General features: G+C 34.1%; 1 pseudogene; it reads right to left on the reverse strand.

Annotated features, from left to right (window-relative positions):
• Positions 1 to 18,449: 18,449 nt before the first annotated feature.
• On the reverse strand, positions 18,450 to 18,549 carry LOC138838536 (U6 spliceosomal RNA; annotated as a pseudogene).
• Between the last annotated feature and the right edge of the window lie 1,250 nt (positions 18,550 to 19,799).

Consider the following 19,799-nt stretch of genomic DNA (forward strand, 5'->3'; position numbering starts at 1 on the left):
ATGCTTGAGAATATGTAACTCAATTTAGTTAGACCTTTTACAAGGCTGTATGTATTTTATTTATTTTACCTTGATTATTCATTACAAAGTGTATGTGTCTAATTTCCCTTGGTTTCTTTCAATCTCAAGTACTACAGATTTGGACTGAAGAATAAATTGAAGGAAACAACAAAAAAAATACAGTTCCTCTCATCTGATGCTGCTGCTACAAGAATGGGGAAAGAGTTCATCCTTCTTAGGACCTATGATAGGATATCAAAAAGAGAATTAATTCCTCTAGGTCTTCCTTATGATGGAAAACACTATATATTGCTCAGATACTTTTGTTTTATAAGTTTTTCACATTTACATATGGACTTCACCTCAGTTTACAACCTCCATTCATTCTGTTCCTGATATTTTTACAATAACAAGACATAAGATAACCAGTTTGATTTACAGCATGAGAAGTTATCCATCTCGCTTCCTTGGAAGCAGAGCATGGTCAATACATAACATTACTTCTGGTTGCTCACTACATGTAAGAGTTTTTGTAATGCTTATCGCATTCTATTTAGTATTTTAAAAAACGCACTGGCTAAACTCAAAGCTCATTCATAGAATTTTAGGTTATGTATTTCACAAGTTTTATTTCCTTTAATTCTTAAGACAACATTTGCTATAATCTTAATGTTATTACCAATTTAGTGTTGGGAAAAATTGCAATTAAGCTCACTAAGTACATGGCCCAAAGACACACAGTGAGAAAGGAAATGAGTCAATGTTTCCTTGTGAAAAAGTACTAAAACTTACTGTTTTTTAAAAATCCCAAAACGAAAAAGTATTCACATTCAATCAACAAAAATGTTTAAAAGTAGGAGATAATAAAACAGGCCTCCATGAAATAAATTTTCTTCTACTTTTAAAATTATTCTGAAAGCCTTGTGGTGCTTGGTCACACCTGTAATCGTGCCTATTGGGCATATCTACTCAGGAGCTGGATATTTGTGGATAACTGTTGGAAGCCAATCAGGGCAAAATAAATTCATGAGATTATTTTTCAAAAATTTTAATTAACTAGCATAGGGCTAAGAATAGAGATGTAGCTCATAGAGTAGCTCACCAATCGAGAGAGGAAAGGCCTAGCAAGACCTTGAAGCCCTGATTTCCAATACTGAGCATGCCAAGTGGCTGTGTGCACGTGCACACACACATACATTTATTCAAAATACTTTCATATCAGTGTTTTGCAATGATTTCTTTGTTCACGGTATTATAAAATAAAATAAAGGAAATAAACTCTTCCATCTCAGAACATTTTTATACATTTTATTGTAAAAATACGGTACAGAGGGGGCACATTTACATGAGTAATGTAATGAGTACATTTCTGAACAAGCATTGTTACCTCCTCCTTTATTTTCCCCATACCTCTCTTCCTTCCTACATCCACAAGTATACTCCCATCCCCTCTTCCCCAACCTAAATTGTGAAGTTCATTTTTCACCATAATGTGTCGTGCATCACATCGTTACAATGGGTCAACTTGTATTCCATTTAAGCATTTTGGTTTTTTCCTTCCCCTTCCCAAATTAGAGGAGCATATATACAATATGTAGTAGCAACAAATACAGTGAAAACAGGTGTTATAGTTTGGGGGAGGAACCTATAAAGAAACACAAAAAATCACATTGGACATTATAAGTATGTTAGAAACAATAGCAAGAAAGAAATAAACACTTGTGTCCCTATTATGGGGTTCATTTCTGTTAACATTATCTTTCTGGTCAAATGGACATAGCTTTGAACATTTCTGTTTATCCCAGACATACATTAGTTATTGAAAATTAGGGAAAACATGGGATGTATGTTTCTTTGGACAGGCCATACTAATATTTTATCTGCTACATTGTTGTATTAGTTTATTCAAACACACAAATATACACATACAAACACACAGATATACATAGGTGTAGTATGAAGAAACAGTCAGTCTGCAAGGCAATATTTTAATAGGAATTCCATAAAATATTTAATCTGCTGAGATCTGATTAGAATTTGTAGAAATAGCTAGTTGTCCAGTCTCTTTATTTCTCTTCAATCTAGTATTAGAATGCCTAGCTACAGCAATAAGACAAGATGCAAACATAAGGGGGATGCAAATAGGGAAGGAAAAATGAAACTCTCCCTCTTTGCAGAGGACATGATCTTGTATTTAAAGAATCCCATAGACTCCACTCCCTGTTACTTTGACAAAGTAGCAGGGTATAAAATTAACCCCCCAAAATCAATGGCTTCTCTGTATGCCAACAATGAGAAATGTGTGGCTGAAATTAAAAAAGCAACTACATTTGTAACAGCCCAACAAAAAATAAAATACCTAGGAATTAACTTAACAATAGAAGTGAAGGACCTTTATGATGAAAACTTGAAAAAGGAAATCAAAACAGAACTTAGAAAATAGGAAAAACTCCCATTCTCCTGGATTGGAAAGATTAACATCGTGAAAATGGCAATACTTCCCAAGGCTATTTACAAATTCAATGCAATATCTATCAAAATTCAAACGTTATTCTTCAAGGAAATAGAAGAGGCAATCCAAAAATTCATATGGAACAATAAAAGACCTAGAATAGCAAAAACGCTACTCCACAGAAAGAACGCTGTTGGAGGAATATCAATACCAAATTTCAAAATCTACTATAAAGCCATAGCAATCAAAGCAGCTTGGTACTGGCACAAGAACAGAACCCAGGACCAATGGAATAGAATTGAAAACCCAGAAATGAACGTACAGACCTATAGCTGTCTAATCTTCGATAAGGGAGCTAAAAAACTAGAATGGAAGAAAGACAGCCTCTTCAGTAAATTGTGCTGGCAAAATTGGTTAATTACTTGTAGAAAATTAAGCTAGATCCTTATATATCACCCTGCACCAGAATCAACTCCAAATGGGTCAAAGACCTCGGAGTCAAAGCAGAAACTCTGAAAACATTACAGGATGTAATAGGAGAAACCCTAGGTCTTCTTGGCGCAGGCCGAAATTTTCTTAATAGAAACCCGGAAACACAACAAATCAAAGAGAGTTTGGACAAATGGGATTGCATGATGTTTCAGAGCTTCTGCATGGTTAGCAAGATCAATAGAAAGCCCACGGAATGGGAGAAGTTCTTCACTAGCCATACAATGGATAGGGGTCTCATATCTAAAATATACCTGGAACTCAAAATATTAAATCCCCCAACAACAAATCCTCAAAGGAACAAATGCCCAATAAATAAGTGGGCTAAAGAATTAAAGAGATAATTCTCTGAAGAAGAAAGAAGGATGGCCAATAGACACATGAAGAAATGCTCAACATCTCTAGCCATAAATGAAATGCAAATCAAAACAACATTAAGATACCACCTTCCTGCAGTTAGAATGGCAAAAAACAAGAACTCTAATAACAACAGATGCTGGAGGGGATGTGTACAGAAGGGAACCTTATTGCATTGTTGGTGGGAGTGTAAACTCATTCAACCACTTTGGAAAGCAGTATGGAGGTTCCTCAAAAGATTCCACATAGAGCTCCCCTATGACCCAGTAATCCCACTTTTGGGCATTTACCCAAATGTTTACAAACAAGACCACACTAAAACTACCAGCACAACTATGCTTATTGCAGCATTATTTACTATAGCTAAGATATGGAACCAACCCAGATGCCCCTCAGTGGATGAATGGATAAAGAAAATGTGGTATATATACACAATGGAATTCTATGCCTCCATCAGAAAGAAGGGCATTGCCCCATTTGTTAGGAAATGGAAAGACTTGGAAAAATTATATTACGTGAAGTAAGCCAAGCCCAATGGTCCGATGGTCTGCCTAATATCCAATAGTTAGTATATGTATGAGTCAAGCAGAATAGTTCAGATAAGGTGATGTTAGGAAAATGAACCCTTAGATATGTATTTCAATATTTGTTTTCTTTCATGCATTTGTTTCTAATGCATTCATATGATTATTTTTTGTTGCTTTGTATGTCCATCCCCGACAGTATAACCCCTGCTTTCACTGTATTTGATGTCGGTATAATTTGTGGAGGGGAAGGGGAAAAGCAAGTCATTTAAATAAGGATACAGGTGGACCCGTTGCAAGTTGAGAAGTACAAGTTGTCATGTCGAAAACGAACTTTACAAGTTTGGTGGGGAGGGGAGGGGAGGATTAGGTTTGGGGGGAGGCTTTGAAGCGATGGGAAATGGAAACAAAGGAGGAGGCTACAATGCTTGATAAGAAATGTACTCATCTTGTCCATGTAAATGTAACCCCTCTGTACATTTTTTTCACAATAAAAAATAAAAATTAAAAAAATGTATTCTAAATTATTGCTTTTTTACTGTACCTTATTTGCAACCAGTTTGATATAGTTTAATAATTGTCAGGCCAAGTTTCTCTATATTCTACTGGAGATTTACTAATTCATGCATGCAGATATATGTATATGTATATATTTTTATATGTATATTTAGCTATATATATATATATATATATATATATATATATATATATATATATATATATATATATATATATATATATGTTCCAATGTGGATCATCAGACTGGAAACTTTGCTTTGTTTTGGTGTTCAGTATTTGAGCCTGGTCTGCTCATTCTGTGACAATATCTGTGCTTATTCTCATCATTCCTTTATTTACCACACCATCAGCTTTATAAAATCAGCTTCATCTCCTGGAGAATATTACCATTCAGTCCAGCCAATATCCTCCCAGAGGGCTTTAATAAAGCAAGCTTTAAGGAAGGAAGATAGCATGAAGTGACAACTACAGAATTTCTAAGGAGACCTGGAAGTTCATCAAAATTATGTCTGACATCTTTTACATTTCTGTCTTCCTTTTCATAGTTAAGAAAACGTTGAGCAACACTATAAATATATAGCATTTATAACTTAAGGATCAATGTCTTTTTCCAACCTGAAGCCTTCTTTTCCATGATGTTTGACATAAAATTTTGGGAGTTTTTTTGATTGTCATGGGATTCCATCCAAAACAAAGGCAATGATTTCAATTCAAGAATACTAAGCAAAAAAGGGAGAAAATGAAGGTTAGCTATATATGTTAAACACAAATATAGAAAATATCAAGAAATTTTGAAATTGAATACTTTTACTGGTTAAAGTGTCTCAAACCTGCAATCTTATCTACTTGGGCATCAACAATTAGAAAATTCCAGTTCCAGGCAAGCCCAGACAATACAAAGAAGTTTCAGAAACTAATCATTTGCTGGAAACAATGTTTGGTTTGTGTTAGGAGGACTGCAGTCCAATCAGGCCCAGGCATAGTGATATTACTTCAAAACAAGAAATCCAATTATAATCTGCAGGTATGACCCTGGTAGAGATGCTGTTTCATAAGTATAGGGTTTGGGGTTCAGTCCTCTAGTACCACTAAGAATTTAAGTGTGTGCCAGGGTAAGAATTTGGCATATCTAAGGTCAAGACTTCATACTCATTTTACAAGTTCTAATAAGACCTTTACCTCTTTGCCTAATTTTTAAAAGTCTAACAATAACTTCCATGCCCAAATCAAATAATTTCCTATTAGAGATTTTCTTCTATCCATTAGTAATATGTTATGTGTTGGATACTGTCCTACTGAAGTCATATTAAAGATAGAAAACCCATTGTCTTGGAAAGTGACTGCATTTGGAAACAGAATCTCAAATGGAGCATTTAAGTTGAAGTCTCTTCCAAGAGAATCAGAATGCCTTGAATATGCCAAGGAAAGGGGACTCAGAAGAAGCCAACTCTGATCTTGGAGTTCTACTTCCACGAACTCAAAGGCAATGTATTTACAGTACTAACGCTACCCAATCTGTGGTAGTTTATTATTACATTCACTAACAAACAAGTGGAATCTATAAGACATAAAAGTCATTGACTCTTGCTGTCCATGACTCATCTCTGTAATCCTAATGAATAAAAAGGATGAGACATCAGGGATAATGGTTTTCAGGCTGGTAGGAAAGTTCATGAGGTTCTATCTCCAATTTACTACAAAAATTTTTGGGCTGCAGACATGGTTCATATGGTAGATTGACTACTGTTAGCAAACAAACTGAGAGCATGAGGTATGTTCAAGCCCCACACTGGGAGAAAGAAAAAATCCTTAGAAGAATAGTATGAGTGGTTTAAATTTTGAGTTCCAAGTATATTTTAGATATGAGACCCTTGTCCGTTGTATGGCTAGTAAAGATCTAAAGAAGGATGGCCAATAGACACATGAAGAAATGTTCAACATCCCTAGCCATAAAAGAAATGCAAATCAAAACAACATTGAGATATCACCTCACTCCTGTTAGAACAGCAAAAATCAAGAACTCTAACAACAACAGATGCTGGAGGGGATGTGGACAGAAAGGAACCTTACTTCATTGTTGGTGGGAATGTAAACTTGTTCAACCACTTTGGAAAGCAGTATGGAGGTTCCTCAAAAGACTTCACATAGATCTCCCCTATGATCCAGCAATCCCAATTTTGGGCATTTACCCAAATGTTTACAAACAAGACCACACTAAAGCTACCAGCACAACTATGTTTATTGCAGTATTATTTACCATAGCTAAGATATGGAACCAACCCAGATGCCCCTCAGTACATGAATGGATCAAGAAAATGTGGTATATATACACAATGGAATTCTATGCCTCCATCAGAAAGAATGACATTCCCCATTTGTTAGGAAATGGAAAGGTTTGGAAAATATTATATTAAGTGAAGTAAGCCAGGCCCAAAGAAGCATAGGTCCCATGGTTTCCCTTATTTGCAATATCTAGTATAGGTATGAGTCAAGCGGAAAAGGTCAGATAATGTGATGTTAGGAAAATGAACCCTTAAATATGTATTTTAATGTTTTCGTTTCTTTCATGCATGTGTTTCTAACACATTTATAGGATTATTTCTTTGTTGCTTTGTATGTCCCTCCCCCACAGTGTAACCCCCGCTTTCACTATATTTGATGTCAGTATAACATGTGGAGGAGATGGGGACAAACAAGTCGTTTAAGGATTCAGGTGGACCTGTTGCAACAATGAGAAGTACAAAATGTCATGTCAAAACCAACTTTACAATGTCGGTGGGGGGGGAGGGGGTATAATTGGTGGGGGCAGGGGGGGAGGCTGGGAAGGGAGGTGAAGGGTAAACAAAGGAGGAGGCTACAATGCTTGTTAAGAAATGTATGCCTTATCCTGCCCATGTAATTGTAGCCCCTCTGTACAGTATGTTCTCAAATAAAATTAAATTAAATTAAAAAAAAGAATAGTATGAGAAACAAAGTTATGAATAGGAAAGCAGAAACAAAAGAAATAAGCTTATTGATACAGACAAAGCTTCTCAATGTGAAATATGGCACAAATTGTAATATTAAGGTTTTCCTTCCTTTGCAATAGAAGTAAATGGTATTTGTACTTGAAGAAACTGAAGTATAAAACTGTATGCAGTAAATAATGATATTATTTTATGTTTCCAAATTTTAACTTGTTTTCCTACAAAGATATAGCATAGTGTAGCTATGGAAAATCAATAAATATTGCCTTTTTATATAGGATTACATAGCCTTGCAAATGTCTAAAATTGATCTACACTAAAATCATTGTCATTGATATCCTTCTGAATATTCCAATGTTTATACTTTCAGCTGACCTTCCACAATACTCACACCCCAAATATAATTTTACTTCATGCAATCTTAGCAACATAAGCATATGGCTCAAATTTTCTTTACCTTTATCTGCTGTCATTAATGTAGTATAACTAATACAATTAAGTACATACCCTGAGAGAAAGTAGATTCTGCCTTGTAAATACATGCTTGCAGGCACACACACATACACACACATATTTAGCACTCTAACTCAGGTTAGGTTCCTGACATTGGGTATCAGACAATGATCAAATAATCAAACTTTCCTGCCCAGACATAAAATACATTCATAATACCACACATACAAAGACACCAGATCATTCAAAATAATGAGAATATTTAACAGAACGACCCAGCTCCTGAACCATCTACTCCCTGATTTCATATCATATTTAAAAATCGTTTTGTTTCCCTAATTAGCAGACAAAAATATGCTATCATATAAAATGTAGGAAAATTACTTGTATCATCAAAGGCTTCTATTTCCTTCTTGCAGGCTGTTTCTGGCATTTTTCCCTAATGTCTAATATCAAGTTAGAAAGGACATGCCATATTCCTTAATTCATTTTCCCTAAAGTTTATGATATGGAGTTGATTCTGATATTTTGCTTATTCTGAAGTAAATTTTCTCAACAACTTGAATTATTGTTAATGTTATTCCGAAGCCATTTGAAATATCAAAAAGATCTGGAACTGCACCTTGGCAATGAATGACAGTAATGGTTGTGGGGAGCTAAAGGACTTGAATTATCTAGAGTGCCTTAAAAGTGGCACTGTTATTTATGGACTGATCACTTAGTAAGCTTTTAAAGTGTGGTCTTATTATTTAATCTAGGAAGATAAAAGTATGCTTTTCATAACATTCTTGCCTGCAATCCACTAGAAATACTTCTCTTGTACAGTTTATGCCTGGTGCTACTGTAGTGAAACTTACCAACAACTGCACAGCTATGTTAGCTGCTTTAGATTTGGAAATTTTCTTCTAGTAGCCCTAGTGATTTGAGGCCAGATTCATGTGATAGTAACATAATACACAATTGCAAAACACCACAATATAAAAAGATTATTTCAAAATGAAGTTCAACTTTTTTCTTTGTTGTGTTATTTTTTCTTATTGATTGTCATTTAAGGAGCTGGGGGCTATTTATTTCTCATTATTTTTGATGTTTATTGCAGCATTATTTATTACAGCTAAGATCTGGAACCAACCCAGATGCCCCTCAGTAGATGAATGGTTCAAGAAAATGTGGTATATATACACAATGGAATTCTATGCCTCCATCAGAAAGAATGACATTGCCCCATTTGTTAGGAAATGGAAAGGCTTAGAAAAATTTATAAATTTCTTATTCTTTGAAATCTAGACGCTCAATTTAACAAATTAACATTTAGTTATTTATTTAGTTATTAAACCTGAACCTGCACTGTGAAAAATAGTTTTCATTTTTTATGCAAAAATATACACTCGAAAGTTTAAATGACAGAATCTTTGCATAAATTGAAATACACTAAATTCAAAAGCAACAAAGGGATCGTAATCAAATATCTCATGTAAGGTAAGAGCAATAGGCTCTGTCAGGGTGAAAGAAGCAAGATTTTTGTTAAATTAAATATTATCTACTTCGGTCACATGATTTTATCTTCTTTTAAACCTAAACATTTTTGACATAAAATATAGATCATACAGTTTTTGAGAATATAAAAATCTTAGTTACTGTGCATGTATTTTCTGAGGTTTGATTACCAAGGCATTTCAGAGAAACACTGAATTTCATATATTTTATGTAAACAGTGATTTTTAGAAATTGAATTAATCTCCATATGTGATGAAGCAAGATGTTCAATGACTTAAGCAATTATTCCTACAGACTTGAACATAACTTAATTTTGAATGGTTGAAATTCATATTGTACTTACTCTATAGAATAATTAAGAAATAAATGATAGTGATAGTATTTATTTTTCCTTCAACTAGAAAGAAAGAACTTCAGTATAGATTCCAAAAACTTGAATGGAATGTCATAAAATTATGAAAAATTCAAGTCATTATGAGTTAGATGAAATAGTCATTACTAAATGTCACAAAATGAAATCTTTTGAAGCTTCCTTATCTGTTAAATAAAATGTATTTGCACTCAAAATATCTCTCGAGTAATGGTATAATCAAACCACCTTCATGCCAAATAGCTTCTCTGAGTAATTCAAATAAATATTTAGAAGCAGAAGTTATGGAAATGTATAGAACTATTTACCCACCTGAAATTATAAAGGATTGAGATTAATTAGCTTTCACTGTTGCCCTTTCAAAGGCAAACTGTTTGAAAGGTGAACCCTTTCAAGTGGGCATAGTGGTAGAGATTTGGTCACTGAGAACTTGTGACCAAAGTGGATTTTAAGATCAAAGTCCTTTCCTCCTCTTCCTTCTTTTTTTCTCTGTCTCCTTCCCCTTCTCCTTTTCCTTCTCTCTCTCCAAGTTCTCCTCCTCCTCTTTCTCCCTCTCCCCCTCCTATTCTTCTTCTTCTTTACTTCCTTTCTTCCATACTCCATCACATGTTCCTTACATGGGGTACTGTGCCACCAGCAATCCAAACCAATGAGGAACAGAAACATAAACTGAAATGTATAAAATAAGAAGCCAAGCTTAATATTTCCCCTTTTTAAGATAATTTCATAAAATATTTGGTCATAATAAAAGGAGACTGTCACAGCATGCTCTCATTTATTATAAGGGATAAGATTTACTGGTAAAACAATCTGACCAATATCGCCCTAATGAAATGATTGATTTAATTAATATTATACTGGGACAAATCTAGTTTAAAATATCAGATATACTTCAATAAAAGGCGAAAAAATCGCCTCGAGTGTTTCCTATGAATAGACAGCAGAATTCAATCTGTTATTCAAGGAAATTCACCTGCAATTGGCAGCATTGTCCATTTCATAAATGATGTAAGAAGACTATGGAACAAATTTCAATGCAAACTGCCTGATATAAAATTTATTTTGTCCCCTGTATAGTATGTATGTCTGGTTCCCAAAATGACTTGTATTTCATATTTTTAATTAACTTTAAGTAGTTGAGTGGGAGTTGCTGTTTGACCAAGCAGTTTATGAATAGTGTTTAGTGAGTTTTTTTTTTTCTTTTTTCTCTCCTGCGGTTTGAACTCTGGGTCTGGGAGCTGTCCCTGAGCTCCTTTGGATGAATGCTAGAAGTCTATCACTTGAGGCACAGCAGCACTTTCAGATTTTTCTGAGATTTAATTGGAGATAAGAATCTCACAGACTTTCCTGCCTGGGCTGGCTTCAAAACTCAATCCTCAGCCTCTTGATTAGTTAGGGTTACAGGTGTGAGCCACTAGTGCCCGGCTTAATACAATGCACTTTTTTTTTTCTTGGCTAGTACTGGGGCTTGAACTCTGGGCCTTGGCAATGCCCTTGAGCTTCTTTTCCTAATGCTAGTAGTCTACGACTTGTGTCATAGTGCCAATTCTAGCTTATTTTGTTTATGTAGTACTGAGGAATCAAACCCAAGGCTCCTCACATGCAAGGCAAGCAGTCTTCCACTAAGCCACATTCCATGGCCAATACAATGCATCTCGATGATCATTATTCCTCATCCTTCTCAACCCTATCTCATCCCTCAATTTACATAATTTTGTAGAATATTCAGACTCGCAATGGCATCTATAGTCACTCAGAGTATATATCACAGATCATATTTTATGGATAGTCTTATTCATCAACATACTTGTTACGCATTATAGAATTCTGTGATTTTAAATTCTAAATTATCACTCAGATCCACCTACTACTATTCTAAAATTTTTCCTAAGGTTAATGCAAATGCAATCTGTAATTCTTCAATAAAATACACTGATTCTTAGAATATTAAAGAGTTCTAATAAGAACATCACCTTCACATTTTATCATCACTACCCTCTCAAAATACTCCAGTATTTATTAGTAGTCACTTCTGTCATCATTTCAACCAACCCTCCCCTTGAGCAGCTATTATTTCATATTCTACCTCTACAGATGTGCCAATTTATAAAAGCTCATATAATTAGAAAACGTTGACTATTTTATCCATTTCTCCCATGTAATATTACTGTTTCCAAATTTTTCTCATGATAGAGCATATTGCTTTGTATACATGTGTATAAGGGTATAACATCCTAAATGAGCATTTCAATATTTTATTATATGTTATTTAAAAAGGTTTTTCTATGTATATTTTTGTACATGTGTCTCATTGGACATGTGTTGAAATCTATTTTGCATATAAAATTATGATTCAAAATTATGGATCATAGAAGCCACTCTATGTGTAATATCTTAAAGATTGCCAGTATGTTTAACAAACTGACCCTATCATTTTAAGTGTCAAGCACCGTTGTGCAAGGATTCCAATTTCTACATAATTGTTGTACAGGGCTATCTTATTGTTTCTATTTCCACTAATCCCTATATGTATGCAATGTCTAGGTATGTTATGATATTTCCATATGTTCATTGGTTGTTGTTATATTCCTACAGTGATATGTATTTGGATTTTTTTGATAACTTATTCAGGATCGTTAAAATTTTTCATTGGTATTAATATGCTCTTAATATATTTCTGAGTCAAATCTCTTTAAATAAATATATAGGTATGAACACTATGTGTATTTATATACAAATACCTATATATATATATATATATATATATATATATATAAGAATATACAGATGTTTACATACATGCATATAGACATATATGTATATTATTATTTTAATTGTCTGTAAATTGTAAAAAATGATTCTAGTGGAAAACGCATTTAGTTCCCATTCTGCTTTCCAGAAATTCAGAATCTGGGTTGCTGTTTTTTCCTTTATCTTCTAATTAGGAATCTTTATATCTTTCTGATGGTTCTTACCTAATCATGTATCTTTTGAACTACACCTGGGACTTTTAAGTACCCATTTGAGTATATTTCCCTCATCTGATAATTATTCAAATTTATGTTCCTTGGGTAATAAAGGCGATTATTTATTTTTGTTCTTCCTTATCTCAATCACAAAGTCTGGATAATGATTTTTGATATTGTATACAGTGCTCTAGAGTGATTAAACACATCTACAGAAAAAGATAACCTCACAATACATGGATAATGTTTATTTATAAAAAAAATTGTAATAATTTCATACAGGAAATGTCTATTTCTTTAGTTCTTGTTTAGGATTTGTTAAATTCTAGTGTGCTATAGTCAATTATCATAACGGTATACAAGGATGGTAAGAAACAAACATCTTAATATCATATTCTAATATTAGCTTATTTCTGCCTGTGTTATATGTATGAGGCCATATTTGAGTTTTGCCTTAATTTCACATGCTATATTCTCCCAGTATATAAGTTGAAAGAAGACCCCCTCTGGAAATATGCTATTTTTATAGCTTAGGAAAAACAAGTCAGCTGTTAGACACAGACAATGAGATAGAAATCTTCCCCTAGAAATAGTCTTTCACCATTTCTGATTCACTTTTGTAAGCTGAAGTAAGTCACATGACCCATCATGACATTGCAGAGTAGAGGTAAATCACACCTACAGGAAGCTGGTGCAGGACATGGAGTAATATGCCAAGATATGCAACACGAGATAAAGAGGGGAAAAAAGAGAACTACAATATGATCTATCATACTTGCCATCACAGTCTCTGCAGGAAAGAAGCTATTTTGTACCTTTGTTTCTAAAAATACTTCAAATCATATCTTTTATGCTAGGATGTAGGAAGTAGAAAACAGTTTGATACTGAGACAGCATAAAATCTCAAACAAAGCTGGAGTAATCATTTCAATATTAACTTTTGTTCTCCAAGAAAAGAAACCATTTTGTAGACAATACTTTATATTTTCTTACCAAGTATCTTTTTTTCCAGAAATGGATTTTGCTAATATATGTGACTATCCACCAGAATAAATGTCTTCATTTATCTTTATCTTGTGCAGACAGCAAGTCAATTGAATGTAATTGGGAGTTCATCAATAGCACTTTTTAAAACTGTAAAAAATATGGACAGGGATCCAATATGCATATTTTTCCACCATCACCTATCACACCCTCCTATTTCCTCCCTAGGAAACACATCCAATCAATAAAAAGTCTTAGATATTTGGTTCTTGACCTTGAAAGTGGAAGCAGCATATTATGGATGTTGGAGATCACAGTTAATAGTGTTTTCCATAATATTGTCACATGCAACAGCCCTATGAGTCCTGCAGGTCTTAACACTACTTCCTTAGTAATGTGATAGGAATGTCAGCCTTACTGGTTTAGTATTGTTTTCCACTTCCTTTTCTACCACCTCCCCTAAATTATAATACATATTAACAGAATGAAAAAGTGCCATCTTAAGAAAGTCCCATTACAAAAGATGTTATGTCGAAAAACGAACTTTACAACTTTGGTGACGGCGTGGGAGGATCGCTCGTCAAGGATGGTAAGGGGAAACAAAGGAGGCGGCAACAATGCTTGAAAAGAAATGTACTCATTACCTTGCTCATGTAATTGTAACCCATCTGTACTATATTTTCACACACACACACAAACTTATGAATATAAAAAAGAAAGTCATTTAGGGCTCTTGGAATTTGGCTTCATGGAATAGTTATTGCTTAGCATGGTAAAACCCTGGGTTCAATTCCTCCATACCACATAAAGAGAAAAGGTAACACTGGAAGTGGTGCTTTGCTTCAAGTAGTAGAGTGCTTGCATTGATGTAAAATAAAAAAAAGAAGCTCAGGAACAGTTCCCTGGCCCTGAGTTCAAGCCCCAGGATGGGCAAAAGAGTCATTTAGTGATTAAATGCGAAATAAAGAACCCATATTTGGAATATATAATTGTTCCTTCCAAATGATATCTAACAATAGTCCTTAATTCATGTACTTTAGCTATATTAGAATACTGTGTTGAACAAAAAATGTTTTCATAATAGGTCATAGTAATTAATGCCAGTAGAGTGCTTAGATATCAGGTGAAGATTAATCCTGGAAATTCAAAGATTCCAGGCTTTTGAGTGGTAACTGCTAATCACAATAAGAAGGGTAGTATATATGTGAGATTTGGAAAACTTTTTGGTAAATCAGGGCACCAAAAAGGCAGAGGTTAATTAATAGTTTTGACAGAGGAGAAGGAATAACTCCTGATTGAAGGAATAAATGATAGTAATAACTAAGTTACACCACAAACTGTCCTGGGGAAGCATTTATTGTTATTGAAGAACTAGTTATCAACTAGGCTTATTCCTCAGTGCCTTTAGCATTCTAATCACTTAGACTAGTTCTTAATCTTTGTGTGATAAGTTGTATATTCTTCTATGCTGTTCTTTTACACCTTATCTCCTTTGCTTTCTAAAAATCTATGTCTTTCTCTATTTCTCTATGAACAATTTCTGATACTAAGTTCACAAAAGCAGACAGCAGAGGATGCTAAGGTAAGAGTCCCATACCTCATGAGTCATTAATGTAACAACATGGAAAAGGAGGACATATTTATTGCTATCTCAATTTTTCTAAAAAGCTGCAATGTCACATCATTTGATTCAAATTTCCATTCTTTGTCTACATAGTGTCATTTAGTGCACATAAATGCAAATATGAACCAGGTGCTGGTGGCTCATTCCTATAATACTAGCTACTCAGAAGGTTGAGACCAGAGGATTGTGGTTCAAAGCAAGCCTAGTTAGGAAAATCCATGAGACATTTATCTTCAGTTAGACACCAGAAACCCAGAAGTGGTGTTGTAGCTAGAGGAAGAGCACTAAATTTGAGCTGAAGAGCTGAGGGACAGTGTCCAGGATCAGAGTTCAAGCCCCACGACCAACAGAAAATGTGTAAATATGACTTTGTTTCCCCCAAAGGAACAACACAGTCAATAATAATCGTCACAAGCACAGAAAATAATTCCAAAATGATTCAATGTACCTACTTTTGCTGAGTTAAGTTATGGCTTCTTTTCTGGACATATTCTCTTCTCTATGATTATCTAATGCACATACTTAGATAGCAATTTAAAACTGAGAATATAGAAGCAAAGTGTACAGTGATGATATTGTCCTATCAGAAATTCAAGTTAGTAATGAAAATTTCTTCTTAAGACCATACACAAAAAATACCATGATATAGTGTAATAGAACTCACTATTGAACATATAGCTTTAAGAGCTTTCTAATTGATCCATTATTTATTGGTACCAACATTAGAAAAAAATGTATAAGTCAGTAATAAAATAGAAGTCCTTTGCATGACTACTTAAATTCCTTGTTTTTTTAAAGACACGGTTTTCATCTTAAAAAATAGGGCTGTCTATTGTCTTCATGTGATTTTGGTTATTGAAAGTGCTTAATGAGAAATCAAAATGCATTATATTCCTTTGTTATCAATTCTCACTTTTTCTTCTTGGAGAATATAATGATCAAAGCAATAGTTCAGAATCAGCAAACAATAGGTCAGAATCATGCTTCCAGTGCAAGTGGATCACCAGTAAGTAATCCTAAATACCATTTTCCACAAAGTTTTGTGACAGATACAATCGGCCTGCATTCTCTAGCTGCTTTCCTAGACTGGGCCTATTCCTTCATTGTACAGGAAAAGTGTGATTCAACTGATTTAAGTCAGATATGTTACTAGAAGTCTCAAGGATTTAGATTTTTGTCTGTATATTGGTAAATCTATGTCTCTTTATGTAGGCTCCCAAAAATGTATTTACTAATTTCAAGTAAATACATGAATTCTCTTTCCATCTTTTAAAAAAAAATAAAATTCTGCTTGCTCTATAAATTGATCAGAGGCATGGATTTGTGGCTAGGTAGGTCCTTGCACATCTCTCTGTTCCTCTCTCTCTTACATGGTTCTCATAGATAATATGATTGCTCCATAATTATCCTAATATATTTTGCTTTTGTATTTTTGGTTTCATCATTTCACTTTCTGTTCTGCCATTTCCCAAATCATTTATGTAGAAGGCATTATTTCATATTTTCTCATTCCTAGAATAAGCTGCACATGAAGACACCACTGGTCCTCATTTTCAGTCTGTACCATTGAATACGGAGGAATATCTTTCCTCTTGTCTCCATCAACTCCCTACTCTAGCTAGAATAATTTAGAATAGTAAAAATGGAAAAAGATAAAATAAATCATGGTGAAAAACGATGCAGAAAATTCACCGGATATTTCGGAGCAGTTCAACCAACATGAACTATTAGGGAAATACATGGACACCTCATTTTCACTGGCACTCAAAGTCTCTGGTTAGGCAATTCTGATAAAGATGAGAAACAAGATGAAAAAATGAGAAATGGTATCAATTGCAATAGAAAATAGAGAAGGATCCAACAAATTTCTTTTTTGTGCTGCCGAAAATAATCGGCTTACTACAGTGTGGAGACTGCTTTCCAAAAGGGCCACTCATGTGAATACAAGGGATGACGATGAATATACACCTCTTCATCAGGAAGTCTACAGTGGACACTTAGACATTGTCCTTGAGTTGGTGGCTCAAGCGGAACACACAATAACTGTAGATGGATGGACACATCTGCACAGTGCATATAAGTGGAATAATAACAGAGTGGCTTCTTTCTTACTTCATCATGATGCAGATTCCAATGCCCAACCTAAAGGCCTCTTGACCCCCTTGAATCTTGCTGCTGGAAATTAAGATAGCAAAAATTCATTTGATCTCCTTCTGTTGAAACATTACATAAAACCATGTCTGAAGAACAATTTGGAAGAAACTGCATTTGATATTGCTAAAAAGATATGTATCACTACCTCTTTGAAGTTGTGGAAGACTGTACAAATTGTTCTACTAAGTCTCAATGATTCAATTACTTTTCTTAAATTTCAAAAATGCCATTCCATCCTTTGTGTCCATACAAAACATTTTCACAATCCAAATAACAGCAATAACTTATTGTAAAATTCATGGATTCTGTGGAATTCTTTCAAGTGAATTGCCTGCATTTCATGTCAAAATGTATTCAAGAGTTTTTGTATACATCTATAATGATTTCTTCAGAGTTTGTGACTTTTTAATCAGAAATAATTTTAACTTATCTATTGAAATTTATACAGAAACTAAAGATATTTCTCGTGCTTGTTTGAAAAAGTATATTTTAAAATATTCTATAGTCTATTTTTATAGTGTCCATAATGTATTTTATTCTCTCATAGATATAATACTTTGAATTCTATGCTACTTTATAATATACAGCTTCATTAATGTGTCCTTTCAGATTTCATTCCATATAGAAATAGTTTAAGATTCTTTTGTTTCCTAGGTCCTTATAGTATTATATTTCTTTGGGATAGAACGAAAATGTTGTCTAATTTCAAAAGTTTTATAAAGGTTATGCTATGTAAAGTCCTTTCTTTTTTTTGGTGGGGGGGTCCGGTCGTGGGCCTGAACTCTGGGCTTGGGCACTGTCCCTCAGCGCTTAAGCTCAAGGCTAGTGCTGTACCACTTGAGCCACAATGCCAATTCCGGCTTTTCTCTTTTTGCTTATGTGGTGCTGAGGAATCGAACTCAGGGCCTCAGGCATGCAAGGCAAGCGCTCTACAAATGAGCCACCTTCCCAGCCCCATATAAGGGCCTTTCTAAGGTCACGATTTAATACACTGATGTCAAACTAACTTTTAATTATATGAGTTACATATATTTTTACACTTGTAATTTTGTAATCAATTTTAAATGTTTTTCATTTCTTGCATCCGAAGAATGAAAAATTTGGAATACTTCACAAATTTTCATATGATCTTTGTGCAAGTGCCATGTTAATATCTGTATTGTTGTAATTTGGGTATACATGCTGCTAAAGCATGTAGTATCCTCTAAATTAAATAGTTAATGTTGCAATCTTTATACAGGCTTATATCCTTGGGTGCCTATTTGATACAAGGAAACATTATTGTTTCTAACAGTGCTATTGATTTTATTTTCCTGAAATTCTGTGAATAGTGGAAAAATTATATTGTTCAGTCTATTGCTCACATTTGCAATTTTTTGTCAATTACTATTTTAAATATTTTCCATTTTGGATTTGATTGTACTTTCAAGTATTTATAACTAGGTCCAAAGGTGATGGCTGTTTCAAGTAGTAATTTATCCAAATGAGTTAGTTCTGTGGAGTTATTTGATTCAAAGTAAGCCTTGCTTAAGAGCTACTTCTAAACTTCTGCAGTTGAAATTTTCCCAGATGAGGTCTTACTTTCCCCAAATGAGATCCTAGGATCCCAGCACCAGGTTATTTGCATCATCAGATAACATGGGCAATACTTCTCACCTAGGCCCATGCAACATGCCAATAGAAACTAATTGAATACGCATATCAATTTCTCGTTTCCTATATTTCAAGTCCCCAATTCCTTGAGATGCAGGAATTATCAGTAAGCAAGTGTGAAATGCAACGCAACTTAAAATGAAGGAGGAGATCACAAAATCTGAGAGACAGTGCTGTAATTCAAACTTTCAGTTTACAGATGACCAATCCATATGAGTGAAAAAGATCACAAAATGTCATAAGATTATTTTTAATACCCCTGCTCTAATGAGTAATGAAATAATATCAGTCCAGCATAAGTGGTCCAAAAAAGATCCATAATTGCTCTACGTATTTTTGGAAAACTGGACTTAGAGGTCAAATGTAATTTAGAAAAACATTAAGTGAGAATATCCTTAGTGCTTCAAATCATTGGTACTTCAGTTAAACTTGGTTCTGTGATATAAAAATGTTGTCACTCTCAAACCAATGATAACCTACATTTAATCTCCTGAAAGTGTATTCATTTTCAAATAAACGTTTTAAAATTATATTCACCAAAATAACTTTCGACAAGTAGTTGATACTTACTGACATTAAAAGTTTTTCAAGTGTAGGGAGCAAGTTACAATAGAGTTGATTTATTTACCCAGCACCAATGACTAACAGGTTCAACCATTCATTAAAGTGTAGAAATAGTACCACCCACCATTTGTGTTGTTCAGTAGGTGCCTTCAAAAAATGTGTTCAATAGATCAGCCTCCCATATTCCAAACCCAAAGGTTAGCTAATGAAGTAAATTTCAACAAAAT

This window comes from Dipodomys merriami, unplaced genomic scaffold (genome assembly GCF_024711535.1).
Source record: "Dipodomys merriami isolate MVZ:Mamm:240054 unplaced genomic scaffold, mDipMer1.0.p SCAF_281, whole genome shotgun sequence".
NCBI classification, from domain to species: domain Eukaryota; kingdom Metazoa; phylum Chordata; class Mammalia; order Rodentia; family Heteromyidae; genus Dipodomys; species Dipodomys merriami.